General features: G+C 42.3%; 1 protein-coding gene across 1 annotated transcript in view; it reads left to right on the top strand.

The window, feature by feature from the left end:
- Nucleotides 1-5,850: 5,850 nt before the first annotated feature.
- Nucleotides 5,851-14,810, top strand: part of ZDHHC21 (zinc finger DHHC-type palmitoyltransferase 21) — a 63,483-nt gene continuing 54,523 nt past the window's right edge. The window contains exons 1-2 of the mRNA XM_055301939.1: nt 5,851-5,912; nt 13,781-13,918. The gene's annotated coding sequence lies outside the window, so the exon portion shown is untranslated. The remainder of the gene's footprint in view (nt 5,913-13,780; nt 13,919-14,810) is intronic.

Here is a 14,810-nt window from a genome sequence, read left to right on the forward strand (position 1 = left end):
AATCTCTACACCCAACGTGGGGCTCGAGTTCATGACCCTGGGATCAAGAATCACATGCTCTTCCAACTGATCCAGCCAGGCACCCCTAAGCTCTGGTTTCTAACTTGTCTTCCTCTTTGTTTTTTAAAAGATTTATTTATTTACTTGAAGGAGAGAGAGGGAATGTAAGTGGTAGAGGGGCAGGGGAGGAGACCGAGAATCCTGAGCAGACTTCCTGCTGAACATGGAGTCCCACATCGGGTTCGATCTCACCATGCCAAGTTCATTACCGGAGCTTGAGAGTCAGACACTTAACCAACTGAGCCACCCAGACGCACCTTCCTCTTCTCTATTTTTATGTCTTGGAGACAAACCCAGCCCCCACCTCCATCTCTTTGGCTATTGTTTTTAAATAAAATCTCTCAATGAAAATCTTAATCCCTTTCCTTCATGCAATGAGGTCATCATCATCAAAATTACTCTATTTTTAGTATATTCTTTACATTGAACCAGGGCAGAACTTGTCATCTTTCTAGACCCATTTTACTTCTGTCTAGGGTCTCTACTAACCCCATTCACTTAAGCTATTTTCTAAAAACACTACTCACAAAAATTGTTTTTAAAAGCACATTTTCAAAACTAAATAAATCAAATACAAAAGCACATTTTTCTTCTGCTTTCTGACTCAATCCAATTTTCTCCAAAGGATGAAGGGTCAGGGTGACCTACCCAGGGCATCACTTTCTCCTATACTAGAAGAATCTACATGTGAAACTGTTGAGTCTCATTGCTGAGAATGGCAGCAACTTTATTTGCCATTGACACAGAAAAAGAGACCTCTTTCCTGAAGAACCCTGACTTTTGAGTCCCGACAACAGGTGGCTTTCAATTATCAAATGGGTTGCTAAAACTCAGCTAAAGACTACCAAGAGACAAGCCTGTAGCCTGACAAAAATCAGATTTCTTGCCTTTCACGGAGGGAGGGCACTTCAGAGAAGTGCCACTAGACAAGTAGGAGGGGCAATGTCAATTGGCCTTTCACTGAAGGATTTTGAAGATGGTCTAACTGAAGCAGGCATCAGTTTTGTATTGGTTGTTGTTTTGAGGTGGGATTAGAAAAAGAGGGAATTAATTAGGAATTAGGCGCTGTCATGAGGTGGAGTTAGCTGAGCATTTGGGTATCCTTAGTAATAAATTAAAATAGCAAGTGGTCTGAGGCACCACTGGTCAGTAATTACCCAAAGAGGGGGTCATTATAGTAATTTATATCTGCCACGTGACCATTGGCAGAAGCAATGTTTGCTATTAACTTGGCAGCTGGCTTTACCTGTGTCTCTCCTCCCAGCCTGATTAGTGGGAGGGCTTCTTTTCTCTTTTCAGTCCAAGTTGATTTTCATTCTTTCAATTCCAAATACATTTTAAATCTTTCAAGTGTCATGGATTCTAAATTCACCTGAACATTCACTAGACCATGTTTTCTCACTGGCACGTAACTAACTGTAAGAATTTAGAGTTCATCTTGATTTAGCCTAATAGAAACCTCCAAAGCAAACATCAAGCAACCCTAAAAGTTGAGAGGAAGCCAATTTAGAATATATAGAACTTCTTAAAATGTTCTACTACTCTGCATTTTGATGACGCCATGGCACTCACTTTTGAAGTTATCTTACTCTGAAAGCTTAGTGGCTCCTTGCTGGAAATAGCATTGAATTTGAAGCTCACCATAATTCAACTCTGTTCTGTTTTCATTCTCTATTTTTCCATGTATTTTATGTTTGAGCCCCACCAGATGGGCCACTGTGTACTTTCATGTCTCCATGCCTTTGCATACACTTCCCTTGTTCTGAAGGGATCCTCTGTCCCAGCCAAAGTCCAATTCTTTTTTTTTTTTTTTTAGATTTTATTTATTCATGAGAGACACACAGAGAGAGGCAGAGACATAAGCAGAGGGAGAAGCAGCCTCCCTGCAGGGAGCCCAATGTGGGACTCAATCCCAGGACCCTTGGATCATGACCTGAGCTCAACCACTGAGTCACCCAGGAGCCCCTCAAAGTCCAGTTCTTATTTGCCTGATGCAAGAACCTTTCTCTGTGAAGCCACTCTTGAACCACCCTGTTGACACTACTGGCTGCTTCTACACTACTGGCTGCTTCTTTAGTTACATACTCCCATATGTAACTCTGCTTAGCATTACTTTTGTTCTATCTCCTAAGCACACAGTGGTTTTTAGAGTTATTTTCGGTATTTGGAGAAAAAAAAAGTTTATTTTACCTGCTCTCCATATCCTAAAGCAAATTCTTCACCTGGCGTTCATGATTCCATTATGGTCCTCTGGAGGTATGGGAAGGTGGCAAAGCTTCTGGAATTTTTTTTTTATTATAAATTAATTTTTATTGGTGTTCAATTTACCAACATACAGAATAACACCCAGTGCTCATCCCGTCAAGTGTCCCCCTCCGTGCCCGTCACCCATTCACCCCCACCCCCCGCCCTCCTCCCCTTCCACCACCCCTAGTTCATTTCCCAGAGTTAGAAGTCTTTATGTTCTGTGTCCCTTTCTGATTTCTTCCACACATTTCTTCTCAGCTTCTGGAATTTTATTTGTAAATATGTATGTACATGTTTATATAATTGTGTGTATACACACACACTTTGTTGGGAAGAGGGTCCGTAACTTTCATTAGATGCTCAAAGAGATGTGTGTAACCCAAAAAAGGTTAAGAACAACTATTAGAATATTAGACTGTTCTGGAATGGGCACTCTGCCACTCAAACAGATGGGGGAGATGACTATAAGCAACCAAGAAATCATGAATGTGCATCAAATGTGGGTGCTTAGGGCATGGTACCCAGCTGGGCAGGTGGAGAACGCCATCCACCCAAAGCTGCCAAGGGCTATTAGCCAGTGTTGATTAAACTCTGGACTGCGCTTGCTCTGACTTTTGGAAAGTGTAGTCAAATCCAGTTCTCCCCAGTCACGGCACGGGAGCACAGTAGTTGGCTGAGTTTATCCACATAAATGCCCTGACTGTGCCTTTGTTGAGAAGCTAAGTTGGCAGTGGCAGCAATGCTGCCTGTTCTTGTCTACTTTTTCAATTCCCAGATAAATATTAGTTTGATTAATAACCATGTTCCAGTTAGTCACAGGAAGGATGAAGTAGACCAGAATTCTGGAGGGAGAATATAATGTAGGACTTATATCTCCTCTCCATCCTTCCAGTAAACAGAAAAACTTCTCAAAAAGATTACATGATGCCCTATCTCCCTGACCCTCTCATTATGACACAGGAGTCAAGTATATAGGTTGCACTATGATACAGTCATGTTTATGACTTGACCTCCAGTGTAAGGGATAGACAGGCCTTTGATTAGACTTAAGTACCCATGCTAAAAAGATCATGATTCTGAGAATATTTTTCCTGCCACTTTCTCCTTTCATGTCTTATTTAGATAATTCTTTGTGTAGAGACAGGTTAACTCATGACAAAACACATGAAAAATAGGTATATTTTCAATTGTCACATGCATTCACATGGCACTGAACTAATAATCATTTTGGTACTTGTTGAAATCACATTAAATTATTCCTTCTCACTATAGTATACTAAAAAAAAAAAAAGAGCAAAGTAATATGCAATTCAGGTACTTGAATTGTGAAAGTAAAACTCCACATTTCCCCTTCCCCCAAAGTGACTAGTTGTGTTTACTTCCTTCCTTCCTTTCCCTCCCTTTCTTTTAAAGGTTTATTTATTTGAGAGAGAGAATGTCCATGAGTGGGGTGAGGGAGAGGAAATCTCAAGCAGACTCCGTGCTGAGCTGGATGTGGGGCTCCATCCCACAACCCAGAGATCATGACCAGAGCAGAAATCAAGAGTCCAACAACTTAACTGAGCCACCCAGGCACCCCTGTATTCCTTCTTTCTTTCCTGCTTTCTCTCTTTAAAGAATTGATTGATTGATTGATTGATTGATTGACAGTGAATGAGGGGAGAGAGAATCTGAATCTCCACAGTGAGCACAGAGCCCCAGGTGGGACTCAATCTCACACCCACCAGCTCATGACCTAGGCTGAAACCAAGAGTCGGAAGCTCAACGGGCTGAGCCACCCAGGCGCCCCTTTATTTTTTTTCAAACAAACCAAGTTACAAAAAATCCTACTACATAAAATGCATTATGAAAACCAAAGGCAATTCTTTCAAAAGCAATCGTCACAGCCTCTCAACCTAGCTATGCATAAATGGAGGAGCTGATTTCTTACTTTTAAAGGGAATAAAACTTGTATATAATCAAATCAATCCCTATCAGTGAGTTCCTTGGGGCGGGGGGAGGGGGGATAAAAGAAATTTTCCAGATCAGTAGTTGGAAAAGTTGAGTGTGCATCAGGATCACCTGGAAGGCTTGTTGAAACACCAATTACTGGGCTTCACCCCTAACGTTTCTAATACAGTAGATCTGGAATAGAGCTAGTTCCCAGGTGGTGTTGATGCTGCTGGTGTGAGGACCGCACTTGGATAACCACTGACCTAGGCCTCTAAGGTCCAAAGGTATTTGTAATTGATTCATAAACCAGAACACAACATGTTTAAAAAACCTAGCAGTACAAGGTACCATAAGGGTTCAAAAGAAGCTTCGGTGTCTGTGTGGTGGAAGAGTACGCTGGGCTGGCAGGATCTGAGCTGACTTCCAGGTCTGGATGAAGATCATCAGAGAGGAAGACAAAGGGCATCCTAAGAAGGATAAAGGAACCAGGTTCATTTGAGCTAAGACTGGAGAGGTACATGGAGACACGTTCGTGAAGGGCTTGCAATGCTATCCCGTGAGAAGTTCAGATTTTAGGCACCAAGTAATAATCCTCCACCCACACGCTCTCCTCTCGTGGCTTGCAGGCACAGAGGTTTAGCTCTATGTTACCACCAACATGGTAGTTCTGTATCATATCAGCTTAGGTGTCTGATAAGATCCCAACTTAGACCTGGAGGTGGGGTATTTGCAATGCCAACTCAACTTACTTTTCCCTAGGTTGCAGGGATGGGAAAGCTGGCAACTCTGGGCTGCCTCCTTAAGTGCCTAGTAAAGCTTGTCCGAGTACGGAGTGAGGTTGCCGACAGCAACAGGCAACACCCTAGGTGGCTGGGGCAACTCTGGCTCTCGCTCCTCCGAGGGTCAGAAATGGGCACGACCACGCTGGGATCCAGTGCGCTGCAACCTGGGGGGTGCGCGTGTGGGAATCACCCGGAGGGCCGGTGAGAACGCAGGTCCTGATTCGGCCGGTCTGGGGGGCGCACCTGTGCCCAGCCCGCGGAGGACGCCGCTGCGGCGGGCGCGCTCTGAGGCAAGGCACCGGGGGGCATCCAGGACGCCCTGGGGGGCAGGGGCCTGCGAGCCTCACGGGGAGGCGCCTCCGCCCTCCCCAGGTGGGGGGTGGGGGATGGGGGCGGGGACGGAGAGGAGGGCAGCCGGGGCGCGGCCGGGGCACGGCCGGGGCACGACCGGGAAGGTGCGGCGCGGAGGGCGGAGGGCGGAGGCGCCGAGGGGCGTCAGGTGCGAGCGTGCCGGGGACGGCGGGGCCGCGCCGCACGCGGCTGGGCCCGGGCGCCTCTCCTCCTGCCCGCGGCGCGATTTCGGCTCTTTCGGCCCTCGGCGGCTCCCATCGCGGCCCCCGGGAGCGGAGAGGCGGCGGCGGCGGCGGCGGCGGCGGCGGCGGCGGCGTGGTGCGGGCGGGCGGGCGCACCCCCACCCCGCCGGCCCCGGCGCTCCGGCTCCCGGAAGCGGAAGGGGAGCGCGCCCGGCTCGGGCGACGGCGACAGCGACGGCCGCGGCGCCGGAGGAGGAGGAGGAGGAGGAGGAGGCGGAGGAGGAGGAGGGGGAGGAGGGGGAAGAGCGGCTGGCGGCCGCGAGAGCAACGGCGGCGAGAGGCGAGCCCGCCGGCGCCGGTGAGTGTGTGCAGGCGCGGGGCCGACGCCCCCCCCCCCCCGCTCCGCCGCTCCCCTCCGCTCCCCTCCGCTCCCCTCCGCTCCCCTCCCCTCCCCGCCGGGCCCCGCCGCCCTCACCTGGCCGCGCTCGCGCCGCGCGCCCTGCCGCTCCCCGCACCTGCCCCCCCGCCCGGGACCGGCTCGCCCGGCTCGCCCCGGCGCTCTCGGAGCAGCTGCCCCCGGAGCCGCGCCCGCCAGCGCCCCCTCCTAGAACTGGGGGTGGGGATGGGTTCCTGCTCTAGTCCCAGCGATTTGGGGGCGGGTTGGGCTTATTTATTTATTTATTTATTTAGCCTTTTAATTTATTCAGCCTGTGCCCCGAGCTCCTCGCCTGTGAGCCTCGTCCCCCCGCCCGCAGACCCGCGCTGGGCCGTCTCAGCCTTTCATTCACTTGCAGACCCCTGGCGCGCGGCTGCAGAGGACCAGCAGCGGCACAAGTAGTTGGCTCCTTTAGTGACCTTCTGGTACCCCCACCCCCACCCCCACCCCCACCCCCACCCAAGGGGGATTTTGAGAAGACAGCTTCTGGAAGGCCGCAGTTTGCACTTGTTACCATTCACTATAATAAATAGGTCGCTGGATTTTAAGTGGAGAGTCCATTTAAAGTTGTGGTTTCTCGAGATATATTTGGGTCACATTTTAAAATCCCTTGTGAGTCAGAGGAGGATGTCTGTATCTCTAGGGCTGAGGGAACCTGACCGGTTATTACTCGAAGATATTGCAGTGTAGCAGTCCATAAAAGTACACGAGGGGGAAAAAAAAATCAAGGTCATTATGGGTGGGTCATAAATCATAGTGTAAAGTTACAGCCTAAAAGACGGCTAAGGATAATTAAGCGCAAGTTAAAAAAGATGATGTGTCAAATGGGTGCTCAGCCTAGGATGCTAATGTGTATGCATCCTGAAAAAAAAATTCACTACCTTCCTCGTGGTAAAAATAATAACAGCGATACTTACCATTTGATGACTGCTTGACTTGTGCCTCCTGTGGCTTTTTTTTTTTTATTATTTTTTATTTTTATTAGTTACACAGAGAGAGAGAGAGAGGCAGAGACATAGGCAGAGGGAGAAGCAGGCTCCATGCACCGGGAGCCCAACGTGGGATTCGATCCCGGGTCTCCAGGATCGCGCCCTGGGCCAAAGGCAGGCGCCAAACTGCTGCGCCACCCAGGGATCCCTCTCCTGTGGCTTTTTGTGTAACGTCTTGTTAAATCCTTTCATTGCTTTAGATTTTACTTATTTTACAGGTAAAACCCAGAGACGTGTTTTATTTTGCTTTAGTTGCACGACCTCTTAATGGCAAAAAGACTTGAAGAAGAGGTGAGGTGAGAAATCAATTGGAAGGAAAGAACCAAGTGAGATTTAGTGTAGTGGAAAGAAAAACTAGATTCTGTACCCGTTGCTGTCACAGTCTAGCTGTAGGGTCATGATAGGTCAGTGACCCATCCTGTATTCTCATCTATACAGCTAAGGAGTTAGGCTAAATTATTTAAGGCTTATTTTAGCTTTTCCATACTTAGCATATACAACATTTGTAATTAATTTAAAACCCTTTAACATGTTAAAGGCACATTTTAAACTAATACCTGAAGAAGTATTAGGAAAATTATATCACAATATAAAAAATGTATATTTCCATATTTTTGGGAAATTGGTGTAGTACTATTATAGAGTTCCTCATTTTGGATGTAAAACAGTGGGATCATATTAGGTCCCTTCAAACACTGGTGATTTCCGTTACATGTAACATATTTTAGCAGTTGTAGTTGGAATGAATGGTATAGAGTATATTTTAAATAATATGGTAACCATGTCACACTGCCTATCTCTGGGGTGTTTTACTTAATAAGAGAAAGGTAGGCATTTTTAAAGCACACATGTAACCATCAGCTTAACAGGTAGATCCTAAAGAAGAAGTGACCAATCATAAAATTTTTACTTATTTGCCCATTGCCGGATTTTTTTTTTTTTTTAATTCACAGGGACTAATAGCCTGTGGAAAAATGCATAGATAAAATAATGCCATGTATTAGTGAAGAAACTAATTAGAAGTCTAGTATTGTCTCCATGGAGTCTTTTTCTGGGATTGTAATTGAGTGTGAGTGAATATGAACTTTTTTTAGCATAGAAGGCTACATACAGATAATATCAGTATTAACAGGGATAACAGGGAAGGCAGAGGAAAAGCTATTTTTATTACCAGAGAGTTTTTCCCTAAGCTCAGTTTTACTTTTATACTAAGGCATGAAGGAATTTTATATTGCTTTAGTAAAACATTAGGACTCAGATTCAGTTTTTTTTTTAATTTTTATTTATTTATGATAGTCACAGAGAGAGAGAGAGAGAGAGAGAGAGAGAGAGAGACAGGCAGAGACATAGGCAGAGGGAGAAGCAGGCTCCATGCACCGGGAGCCCGACATGGGATTCGATCCGGGGTCTCCAGGATCATACCCTGGGCCAAAGGCAGGCGCTAAACCGCTGCGCCACCCAGGGATCCCTCAGATTCAGTTTTTCAAGTGCACTAAATATAAACAGCATTTTAATGTTATAAGTGCACTCACTATTCTACTACCTCCTGCAGAGTTGAAAATGTTTGAACTATTTTGTATCAGTGAAAAATACAGGTGAAAGATAAGAATAAATGGGGAAAAATCCCTTTTTGATGTTGTCAGCATAGTGATTTTTTTGGTTAAGACTCATTGGTGAATTGAATAAATCTAGTTATTCACGATGTGGAATAGCACTGCTCTCATGGGTAGCTACCTCACCAAAAATATCTTAGGGTGATAGTAGTTTTTTACTTATTTCCCTCTTTTAATGTACCCTAGGGAAAAGATGTGACATGCTCAGAGTTTGTCTTCTGCCTTTCAGACCGCCTCTTGCCCATGCTTTATTTACCCGCAGCTAGATTTAACTTCATCTCGTGTAAGCGGCAGGCTGGGTATCTGCTCTCTTCACCTACCTGTTGCCATTTCCCCAAAGGGCAGGTTAGGTAAAAATTAGTATTTTGCCACTCTCTGATTAATTTTATTTTAGTTCGCACTTTAACGTGTGCAGGTATGACCTTAACTGGGCTTCTGCTTTTAAGCCTTTTATCCGTCATTATGGAATGCATAACTTGACCTACTGCAGAAGTTTCAACTTCAAGCAAGTAAGGAGTGATTATTTGTTTTAGTATTATTGTTCTTAAACTGTGCCTGCTTTGGTAAGGCCTGCTTTGAAGGATATCTGATTTAGTTTTTGTTTTGTTTTCAGTCTGTCTTGGTGCTGTGGGTACTAGAGGTAGGCAGCTAGTTTCCCTTCTCCTTGGAAGAACATGTGAGGTTCATGTCTAGGAAACACCAGGGCCTCTTTATTTCTACTTTTACTTTATCTGAAGGTTTTTCCTTGTCCTGTGTTTGCAGCAAAGGTTATCTGTTGCCTTCTGTCCCTACCCTACACTTGAGTTCTTCGCTTACCTTTCCTGACCCTTTCCCACATCTCTACCTTCCTAAGTGAAGAGTCCCATGTAGACTTTTTTTTTTTTTTTTTTTAAAGATTTTATTTATTTGAGAGAGAGCAAGCACAACCAGGGGGAAGGGGAGAAGGACAGAGGCAGAGGGAGAACCAGGCTCCCGACTGAGCAGGGAGCCCAGTGCAGGGCTGGATCCCAGGACCCCAGGATCATGACCTGAGCTGAAGGCAGACACTTTACCAATGGAGCCATCTAGGCGCCCCTGTTTTTACTTTCTGTTAGGGAATTCTGATGAAGTATGTCATTGTAGTGCAATATTTTTAACAGAGGTATTAATTTACATTTATTTTTCACTCATGAAGGTACACAGAGGAGACAATGGCTTATGTTCACTTCTGCCTAGAAGGTAGTAATTTAAGGACTATTCTAGAAGTGGGTTCTTGAAGCCATTGATACTGCAAGTATGTTTTGCTTTGACACTTTGCCCACCCACATTTTCAAAGAGTCTTCTTGGAGAACTCAGCATTGAGTCAAAATTCTTCATTAGTTTCTGAAATCAGGTCCTGATTTGCTCTCATGGTTTTTTAGTCCTTAACTTACCAGCCCTTCTGCATTTCCTTGAAAGATTTTGGTTTACAGGTTTTAGTTCAGCCACTCTATTTTAGATCAAATCTCTATTTTAAGTTTTCTGCTTGAAGAGACCCCATGCCAACACGTAGAAATAAAACTTCCCTGTATGCTCATAGTACCATACCAGCTGAAAGACTGGGCTGTGGGAGGTTTCTTATCCCTGACAAGTGTCCTCAGGCTACTGTTGGAGGAGGTAGAGTTGGGGTATGGCTAAATTGTATCAGGACTTTAAAGATAGGGACCTGGAAACATTCATTTGATTCTGGAGTTTGTAGGACTAGAAGTAAAACTTACTTACCTTCCTCTCTCTTTCTCTCCTATTCCCCAAGCCCCTTTAAAGTTACTATTTTGAGAGTTGCTTTTCATTTGTCAGTTTCTCATTTAAGCATAACAACAATTCCATGAGTTATTTTTATCACCATTTTACAGATGGCTAAACGGAAGCTTGAAAAGAAACGGCAGCTTGGAGGCTGTGCCATAATTTGAATGTGGCTCTCTTTTTCATATACCACAAGATTAATTTCCTACTCTTGAAATAAACTGAATATCTATGTGATATTTTAAAAATTAAATTACCTCCTTGATTACAGCCTGATTTTTAAAAAATTAAAAATAATTATATATATATTTAAAGATTTTATTTTAGGGAGAGGGAGAGAGTCCACAAGCGCACGAGCAAGGGGAAGGATGGAGGTGAGAGAGAGAATCCTGGGGCAGACTCCCCACCTAGCAGAGTCTGACTCTGGTCCTGTCCCAGGACCCTGAGATCATGGTCTGAGCCAAAACCAAGAGTCAGCTGCCTAACCAACTGAGTGAGGCACCAGGCACCCCAGTAGCCTGATATTTTAGGTAGAATTATTTAACTTGGCCAGTTTTCAGGGTAGATAACATCAGAAGTTAAATATTTGTATAAATATGTTTAAAATTTTATAGTTGTAATTTCATTTTAAGCTACAACTATAAATTTAAATTTTATGTATTTCTATATTAACCATTTTGGAAACTGGTTTGCCATTTGGTTTGCCCCATGAATTGTTGATTGTATTTCTTCAGACAGAACAATGTTAAAAATACTTAATGACTTTTTATAGTTAGGAAACTTTGGGATGTTCTTTGTTATCCTAAAATTTCAAGGAATTTTAAGCCTAGCATTGTATATATACTACATAGGTGAGATTTGATTCCTTGGTGTTGGTGATGCTGTTGAATTAGATGAAATGGTCATCCCATTGTAAATGCTATGGTGCAGTGAAGCTCTAATAACTGTCAATGTAAAGTAGGCGTTTTCCTTCATTCTAAGCCATTAAGTGACCTGGGTTTGACTCATAGATGTTTGACTTGTGCTATTACCTAATAATACTGACAGGAAGAACTGTTTTGCTGAAACATTAGGAAGCCACCCTACGGTCATAGCCATAGCAGTATTATTGACTTTGGCCATGTTTCAGAACATTTTGTTGTACCACATTTAATTCTGCTTGTGATTTTTTTCTAGACGAAGATGAATTTGTTCATTTGCTCTTAGAGTAGCAGCCCCTCTACTTTGTCATTCCATATTTTGTCTCTAAAAAATCAAAAGTGCAGGCAAAGAAACCACTCTAAATTAGCTTAGAAAGTAAGAGTAGAAACAAATTATATTTGACAATCTAAAAATCATGGCTATAGAAAAATTGACACTGGGAGAAAATAGAGTTAAAAAAGTCTATGAAGGGAATGGAAATGCAGTGCTAATGATTTTGATGAATTTCTCACATCCTCAGTTAGTAATAGTTTCCTTTTGTTCTGCTAAGCTTAGGAAACTCCTCTAACTTGTCCTTCATTTCCTGTCTTGGAGAATGGGAGTCCCTAAGCCAAAAACCTGGGAGCTGTCCTACCATCTGCCCTTTGCTTCCAGTTGATCACCAAGTATGACCAGTTTTACTCATTCAATTCTTAATTTGCCCTTTTCCAGCATGTCTCCTGCCCTGTGTGCTTTCTTCACCTCTGTCCCACTGCACTCCCCTTATAAGTCTTTGTTTTTGGTCTTCCCAGATACCCTCATTTCTCACCAGGTTTAACCTGTAAGCCTAGCTTATTTTGTGTAGTCAGTTTGGGAGCTTTATCCATCCACCCAAGTCCATTCTTCACAGTGTTCCCGTTCTTTGCAAAATGCGAACTTCCTCATGGCATTCTTCTGCCTAAAATCCTTTGATGGTTTCCCACTGTTTTCAGTGCAAAGTCCAAACTCATTTGCATGGTTTAACAGTGTTTTTTGCTCTTAGATCACTCTTGTGAGTCATGAAATCTCTTTAGTGGTCTGTGACCCAACATTATATATTTTTATTAAAGTGAACTAGGATAAAATAGGATAGCAGTGTCTGAGTACATCACATGTAATAAGGGCAAATATTTCATTACATTTTTTCCATTATATATTTCATATAATGAATATAAAACATGTCATAAATTTCTGTGTATACTGGTGAGGTCGTAAAATATATTTCTTGGAGATGAGTGTGCTCAAAAGGTTAAACATGTTTTACTCCGTTCTACCATATGCAGTGACTCTAGTCATTTGTCTTTTTAGGTTTTCTCTGCCTGCTTCTATACTTTTGCTTATTTCTCTTCCTTGTTCAGAAGAGCCTCCATTCTTTGTAATTATTTATTTATTTATTTATTTATTTATTTATTTATTTATTTATTTATGATAGTCACACACACACAGAGAGAGAGAGAGAGAGAGAGAGAGAGAGGCAGAGACAGAGACATAGGCAGAGGGAGAAGCAGGCTCCATGCACCGGGAGCCCGACGTAGGATTCGATCCCGGGTCTCCAGGATCGTGCCCTGGGCTAAAGGCAGGCGCCAAACCGCTGCGCCACCCAGGGATCCCCGAGCCTCCATTCTTTGACTAGCTAACTTGCACTTTCCACTCTCTCCAGACATCTTTTACTCGCTGTAAGAAATACCTTTTGTACTACAACCTAGTATACACATAAATATTCCCATAACTGAAAAAAGTTCCCTGAACCAACATCCTTCCTAGATGAGGTGCATTCTTGTTCTTGCCCTCTTGCCCTCTATCTTACCTTGTCTTACATGGTATGGATCTTGTCTGTTTATTAGTCTGTCTCCACTGAGGATGAGGCCCATCTCTTTTTTGTCTGTATCCTGTGCAAAGGCATAGTATATAGTCAATAGATGTTAATTCCATTAATAAGTACTGAATTGGTGTATGTATGTTATCTAGAATGCTACAGTATGGTTGTTTAAGCTTGAACTGTAGAAACTAACTTTTATGGTTGATTCTCTTAATGTTTCATTATAGGAGGATAACTTTTTTCCTTAAAGCATTTTAAACTAAAACTTGCTTCTATTTTAAACTCTTTATGTTTATCAATTGTGATTGGATAGTTCCAGCCTCACATCTTGAGGGACATTACATTGCATTTTGTCTCATCAGTGATCTCAGAATCTGTTGTCATTTTGTGATTTGTGGTCAGGGAGTTTGATGAAGCCCAAATGTTGGACACACAATACTAATTTGATTTTATGGGCACTGGGTGGTTTCAAAAGAGAAAACTTTCCTGTATAATGGTAATCAAATGCAGATTTTGGGGGGATGGGTAGGATATGAAAACACAAAATCAGGTGGAGTTGAACCATCTTATTTCTGAATTTAAAACTTTTGTAATTGACATTTTCATGAAATATTGAGTGACTTACAATTTTTATCTTTGTAAGAGATTATTTGTCTAAACAATTAATAGATTCTCATGGAGAACTCTCATTGAGGAGAGATCCAGTTGTTGGGATGAATGAATTCTTAAAAAAAGAATGAATCAAGATAAAACCTCTAAATGCAAGTACCAGAAAAATTACAGCACATCTTGGTGAATTTGCAAGTGGTAAGTCTACATTTAATTTTACATGGGGATATGTTTCTGTATTATGTGGCATAGTATCATCAAAATCTTATTTTTAGATGCATGAAACAATTGTTCATTTGTAGAAAAAGATAATTGTAGTTGCATTATGTTTATTTAAAATTTTTCATATTAAATTTTAGCTAGACATTTTCTTAAATAAGAAATTTCTTTTTCCATAGAGAAAAGTAATCTAAGTAATATGAATTTCAGAAACATCCTCCTGAAATACAAATCTGATATGGATTTACAGCTGATGCTTCTATACTGCATTTTAAAAGATATTAATTATATTTTTATTCTTATTTTTAAAAAATATTTTAAAAGCATTTAATCTTAGGGTGATAAATTTAGTGGCAAAGAGAGGCTTAAAGTAAACATCTTGTGTAAAAGGTTGTAGTGTCTAATCAGAACCTCCTCAGCTACCTTTATTTTTCAGTTGGTTGAAAAGAATTTAGAAGTGCATATGTTTATTAATAAACTTAAAAGAACAAATAATCTATACATAAAATGTGAAAGCTTTTCTTCTCACTCTCTTTCCTTCCTCAGCTCAGTAATAACCACTAGTGTTAACAGTTTGGTGGATGTGTTTTCTTTTATATTTTTTTCTGTACATATTGAGAAATTATTTATACATATTTTTTTTAACAAAGAAAGAATCATGTTATATAAACTTTTCTGTAATTTGTTTTCCCCTCCAATGTTGAATTATGAAAAATTTTAAGCAGAAGAGTTGAAAAAAATTTGTGGTGTAATATCTGAATACCTATCACCTCGATTCTGCAACTCATATTTTATTAAACTTCATCACATGCTCATCCATCTCTCTGTCTACCCGTCAACCCACTTTATTTTTTTTTTTTGGATCCATTTC

This window comes from Nyctereutes procyonoides, unplaced genomic scaffold (assembly GCF_905146905.1).
Source record: "Nyctereutes procyonoides isolate TBG_1078 unplaced genomic scaffold, NYPRO_anot_genome, whole genome shotgun sequence".
NCBI lineage: Eukaryota > Metazoa > Chordata > Mammalia > Carnivora > Canidae > Nyctereutes > Nyctereutes procyonoides.